The 6,715-nt window shown below is 33.6% G+C and overlaps 1 long non-coding RNA gene across 1 annotated transcript; it reads left to right on the top strand.

Annotated features, from left to right (window-relative positions):
* Nucleotides 1–1,083: 1,083 nt before the first annotated feature.
* Nucleotides 1,084–4,761, top strand: LOC148844433 (uncharacterized). The gene is made up of 3 exons (XR_016103139.1): nucleotides 1,084–1,476; nucleotides 2,374–2,478; nucleotides 4,539–4,761. It is a non-coding gene; the product is annotated as an uncharacterized LOC148844433 (long non-coding RNA).
* Nucleotides 4,762–6,715: the final 1,954 nt, after the last annotated feature.

Raw genomic sequence — 6,715 nt, 5'->3', positions numbered from 1 at the left:
CCTTGTAGCTTATTCTGGATTTCATTTTCTTAGTTATGAATTGATGGATTGCATCTGTGCACTTACCGATCTAGATGAAAGAAGGTAACCATTAAACCCTTTCGCATGTTTTCATGCGTGTGGACATGGGACATCTATTCAGTGAAAGTTTCATCTTCAGAATTCCCTGTAACAGTCGGTGTTTCATAAGTAAATAAAATATTAAAACGACCTTCTAGGAGAGTTCACAATAAATACAAAAATTGATTCATACTTTATATGGAAAAAACAGTGTTTGTGGTGGTTATTTGGAGTTTATTGTTTATTAAATCTGATTATCATTGATAAGGACCAAAATTCTGGCTCAGGGCTCTTGCCATAAATCTAAACTCTGAAATAAGGTTGACCTACTGATAATCTTTAAGTCTAAAGCAGAGAAGGAAGAAGAAATACGGCCGAGAGGCTGCGGTGGTTGTAATGGCGATGAGAAGGGAAGAAGAAAAGAAGAGTTTATGAGAGATGTGAAAGGGAAGACACTTGAGCGGGTTAATAAAATTCAAGTGTCCTTTTAGAATCCAGACTGGGGACAGACGATGTGAGCTCAGCCATTGTCCTCTATTGGGCCCCACCCTTTAGGGCTGCAGCTTTTGGGAGACCGTGTGCGGCTTTTCAATAGGCAAATTTTTTGATCTATCTTTATGGGTCTAGTTAATTGACTAATTATACTTTTATGTGCTATTTTATTATTTTTGACAATTATCTAAAACCCATTAACGTTCCGTCATATTCACATGTGACATCACGTAATTATTATAACTTCTGAAATTTTCTAATTTATCCTTTTATTGTCGAAAATGCCTTTTCCTTTGCGCAAAATATATCTATCGTAAAAATCATTGGTATCAATACGAGTTACGAGGTCCATAAGAAACCGGAAAACCGAAAATCCGGTTAATCATTGGTTGGATTTTAAGAAAAACGGAAGGATCGATTTGGTTTTCGGTTAACCTATCAAAAACCGACGGTTAATCGAACCAACCGATTTTATAAATAATATATATTTTATATTTCCCTGCCCCATCAGCCCAGCCCAGCCTCCCCGCATCTTGCGGCCCCGTGCCCCTCTAACCCATTCTTTCGGCCCAAGCTCAATTTCTTTCACATTCGAATTTTGAACCCCTACAAACAAAAGGCCAAAACATGAAAAAAATCCCTCCTTTATTCTTTTTTGAGCCTTGAACAAAGAACTCACAAGTGAAAAGTGAAAATCCTAGCAACTAAGACGTCGGTCGCCACTCCTCTTCCCTCACATCTTTTTTCTTCTCTCCTGTCGCCGTCGCCTATGGCTGCGGGCTTAGGGTTGTGCTTTCTTCTCCTCAAATAATCAGAATACTGAATACCAAACCATTTCTCCTCTGACCTCTCCAATCACCGTCATTGGTTCTATTTTCCCTCATCATCGTCACCGTCTCCGTCATTGGTTCTACTTAAATACTGGTAAATGGTTTTTTTAGTTAAAATAGTTAAATATTTGATATAAAAATTGTTTAAAATACAATTGTCTCATGTCTGAAACTCTAAATGTCGAATGAATGATACCACTAAATAGGACCTTTCTTTTGGTTTGAGTTTGGGACTCTTACTCTCTTAGTCATAGTTAGGTATATTTTGCTTTTGGAAAATGCTATAGATTATAGATATAATCATATAATAATACGGAATGTTTGACATGCAATGGGAGTTCTAGACCGTGGAATCTTATTTATGTGATTAATTTTCAATAATGAATAGGGGTTTTTCTATTATTTAAGTGCTTATTTACTTAATATATTTTACAAGAATGAACAAATAGGCTATATTAGAGCCGTTCCACCACTTTCTATAGTTTACAATCTACTACTCTTTGAACAGAGATTTTGCTACTGCTTAATATACTAAGATGAACTCAAAAAGATATTTTAGAAAGCTGTGATTATTTGTTTTGCATTGTTGTTAGCACTTCTACTTGCTTTTGTATATTTTAATAGAATGCACTTATACTTGAGAAAATGATAAATAATTCTACAAATTTTAGTTATGGATTTTCGATGATTCTGATGGATGGCTTCTATTGCATAATATGATTTTTGTTGAAAGATCAATTCCTACCAGTTGCTAACTTTAACAGATACCTATTTAATCAAGTAAACAGTTGCTTACTTGCTTTGTATATTCAATAACGAATGTTTCATGTTTATTTATACGTGTTCAATCTTTTTCTTGAAATTTTTTTGGGCCTTAAAAATTCAACTTTTTCATATTTATTCATGCTTATTCATTTTTATTAATTATTTTTCTTATTCATTTATTATTTTTCTTATTGATTTATTCTTATTCATCCTTTTTCTTTATTAGATGTCAAGTATGGGTGAAAGTAACACAAGCACAAATCCTCCTCCTAAACCTCAAAGAGATGATCACAATGCATCAAATCCACCTATTATGGAGGCTGATTCAAAGGTTAGTCTTTCTTCTACTTCTAGAAAAAAAAATCTTGGGTGTGGGATCACTTCACTAAGATAAATTGTCAAGTTAAAAGTGATGAAAGAGCATCATGTAACTATTGTGGTAAGGACTTAGCTTGTCCTAGTGCAAGTGGTACAAGTTGCTTGATTAATCACTTGACTAGATGCAAGAAGTATCCTTTAAATGCGGACAAGAAACAAAAAAACTTCTAAGTCTTCATATCAAAATGTAAAAGAGGGGGGGGGGGGGGGGGACACCACTCTAATACTTGTAACTTACAAATTTAACCAAGAAGATTGTAAAATGGCACTTGCTAGAATGATTATTGTAGATGAATTGACCTTTAAGCATGTCAAACTGAAGGGGTTCCGTGACTTTTGTGGTACCATGCAACCATGATTTATAGTCCCTTCATGTCAAACAATAACTAGAGATTGTTATGATTTCTTTATAGAGGAGAAAATGAAGTTGAAGAAATATTTTAAGAAATTGCCATCGAGGATTTTTCTTGCTACAGACACATGGACATCTTGTCAAAATCTTAGTTATATGTGTCTCACTGTTCATTTCATAGATAATGACTAGAAATTGTATAAAAAAAATTAAAAATTTTGTCCAATTTCCAGTCACTCAGGAGAAATGATTAGTAAGGTAATTGAGAGATGCTTGCTTGACTGGGGCTGATTGGGGCATTGAAAGAGTTTTCACTATAACAGTAGACAATGCAAGCTCAAATGATGTGGGAATTCAATACTTGAAAGAAAGACTCAATAATTGGAAGATAAGTGTTTTAAAGAGTGAGTTTTTGCATATGAGATGTGGTGCACATATTTTGAGTTTAGTTGTCAAAGAGGGGTTGTTCGAGGTGGATGAGTTTATTTTTAGGATTCGTTCTGTAATGAAGTATGCAAGGTCTTCTCCATCACAATTGCAAAGGTTTAATGATTGTGTAGAGAAAGAAAAGATAGAGAGTAAGAGTCTTATTTACCTAGATATTGATACTAGGTGAAACTCTATTACTTGATGTTGGAATCTACTTTAAAATTTCAGAAGGCATTTGATTTGTTAGAGACTGTTGATAGTAAGTATGTAGAGGAGCTTACTAGTTCAAAAAATAAGGGTTTGCCCAGTGATGATGATTGGGAATATGCTCGGTGTTTGCTCCATTTTCTTAAAATTTTTTATGAAACTATATTGAAATTGTTTGGATCACTTTATGTAACTGGAAATATATACATAAAAGAAATTTATGGTATTAGGATTGTTATTTCTAGGAGGTGTGTCAATGATGATTTTGGTGTTAGTTTGATGGCTTCCAAAATGAAAAATAAGTTTGAAAAGTATTGGGCAAATTGAGGAATATCAACATTATGTTGTTCATTGCAATGGTTCTTAACGCTTGATTTAAATTGGAGTATGTGGATTGGGTTATTAATGAATCCTATGATGTTGATAATGCTCAAGTGTTGAAAGAGAGGGTGAATCATGTTTTGGTCTCCATGTTTGAGTTTTATAGTTCAACTAAGTCATCTCATAATGTTCAATCAAGCAATCAAATTCAATACACAAATGAGATGGAAATTGAGAGTGTAGAAGATGTTGTTGATTTTATGAATACATTGCATAAAAAGCAACTGTAGATACCAATACAAAATTGGATAAATATTTAGGGAAGGAATGTGAAGATCCAAAAAATAAATCATTTGACATATTGATCTGGTGGAAAGTTAATTCATCTAAATATCAAATGCTTCCTATGATGGCTCGAGATGTGTTAGCTATGCCAGTACCTATAGTTGCATCTGATTCGGCTTTTAGCACTGGAGGCCGTGTGTTTGATTCATTCCATAGTTCTCTAACTCCAATAATGGTAGAAGCTATCATTTGTGGACAAGATTGGCTATGAAAATCCCATGAATACTTTCTTTTAGAGGAGAGTTTAGAAGAACTTGAGAGTATGGAATCAGGTAAGCTTTTTGTTTTTTATTTTATTTTTCCTATTCAGTTTTATTTTGTTATGTTAATTCTAATTTGTGTTTTAATCTTTTTTGTAGAGATATCATGTATCAGTGAGGAGCATCATCTTATTACTATTGATGATTGAATGTTTATGGTTGTGGTCTTATGGACCTCATTCAATTTAAATTAGTTGTAGTTTGTGGACCTTGTTTACGTTTATGGTTGTGAACTTGTGATTTGTGAACCTTGGAAGTAGTTTTGAATGTTTATGGTTGTGGATGTTTTTCGTAGAGATTTGTTAACATTGTTAAATGGGAAAAGATTTGAATGTGTTATTGAATGTTTTTTGTAGAATAGGAGAAATAGTGATTTGTTGAATGGCCATGTATTTTTTTTTTTTTTTTTTTTGGACAGGTACATGGCCAAGTGTTTGAAACATAAAATGGCCAGTTTCTGGTCTACTAAACAGTGACTGAATAGCTCTCACTATGGGTAGAAATAAAGGTTTGTTGAATGGCCAAGTGTTTGAAACATCAAATGGCTAGTTTCTGGTCTACTAGTTTGAATGGCCAGTTTTTGGTCTACTAAACAATGACTGAATAGCTCTCACTATGGGTAGAAATAATGGTTTGTTGAATGGCCAAGTGTTTTTTCTTTTTGACAGGTAAATGGCCAAGTGTTTGAAACATCAAATGGCCAGTTTTTGGTTTACTAGTTTGAATGACCAGTTTTTCGTCTACTAAACAGTGACTGAATATCTCTCACTATGGGTAGAAATAGTGATTTGTTGAATGGCCAGGTGTTTTTTCTTTTTGACAGGTAAATGGCCAACTGTTTGAAACATCAAATGGCTAGTTTCTGGTCTACTAAACATGTTGTAAGCTGACCTTATTGCTCTCACTATGAGGAGATTGTTGAACGGCAAGGTGTTTTTTTTATTTTTACAGGTAAATGACCAGGTGTTTGACTTTTTGAAAGTTTCAAATGGCCATTGGCCAGTTTGAATGGCTACTTTCTAGTCTACTAATTTATTACGGACTTGTTGAAAATTGAAACATCAAATGGCCAAATGTTGAATCATGAATGGCCAAGGTTGATATAGTAAAATCCCTTTGCAACCCATTGATTTTTTTTTAAATAAAAATGAAAAAATAACAATGAAAACCGAAAATAGTAACATTGGTTTTTTTAATAAAATGAAAAAAAAACTGAAAATCGAAGACCAGTTAAAGATTTATTTCAATTCAGTTTTGGTTTGGGCTAATGCAAAAACCGGTGATACCGGTTCGGTTTGTAAAATATGCCCACGGTTCGATTAACCGAACTGTGGACACCCCTAATGTTGGTAACCTCCGGACCGACGTATGTAATCATCGCTAGGGGTGAAATTCACCCAACACGCTAAACCCACCCAGTATCTAATCAACCCGGTTTGCCTATTTACTTGTTGGATTTAAAAATGGGTTCATCAATCCGTTAAATCAATTTAAATGGATTGGGTTGTGTATAATTATTAGGTTAACTACTAAAATATAAGTATTAATTCTTTAGCCATTTTTTAACGGAAAAATACAAATAGGCCTAATGCAGTTTCTGATTTTTACTACAGGAATATAAACATTAGAAAGGCAAAAAATCACCCTCTATGCATTCACCCGTAAATTAGCATCAATTCCGAGCTGACACCTAATTCAAATGTATTTTGAGCCTACAAATTCTGACCTTGGGCTGAATCGTCATTCTCCAGTTTTTTATCGATTATTCCACTTGACAAATCAAAATGGTCTATGGCCTTATACGGTCTGCAAATTGACAGGGCATTCCAGTTTAAAAATCTCTATTTACGGGTTGCTCCACCTACACTCACACGTAAGCTATGCGTTTGTTAAAATTCCAAATATACCCCTCGACTTCCTAACCTTTGTTCGCTCGATCAACTCCTGTATTCGTCTTCCTCTTCCTCGACTCTCAACTAGGGGTGAGCATAACTCGGTTAAAACCGAATAACCAAACCAAAAATTTTGGTTTTGATTTTTTAGGTTCGGTTTTTTTAGTTTTTGATTAAATTGGTTCGACTATTTCGGTTTTTGGTTTTGATTTTTGGAATTATAATTTCGGTTAACTGAATTAATCGAATTTATTATTATTATATATAATATATAATATATAATATATAATATATAATAAAGTATATATTATTAAAATTCGGTTTTAACCGAAAATTTTGGTTTCGGTTCGGTTTTTAAAATTTCAGTTTATTCGGATAAAAACT

The sequence above is a fragment of the Nelumbo lutea genome, chromosome 8 (assembly GCF_056320005.1).
Source record: "Nelumbo lutea isolate HS-2025 chromosome 8, American lotus-T2T, whole genome shotgun sequence".
Lineage (NCBI taxonomy): Eukaryota > Viridiplantae > Streptophyta > Magnoliopsida > Proteales > Nelumbonaceae > Nelumbo > Nelumbo lutea.
The sequence above is the reverse complement of the archived record's forward strand: the minus strand, read 5'-3'. Positions and strand labels throughout refer to the sequence as shown.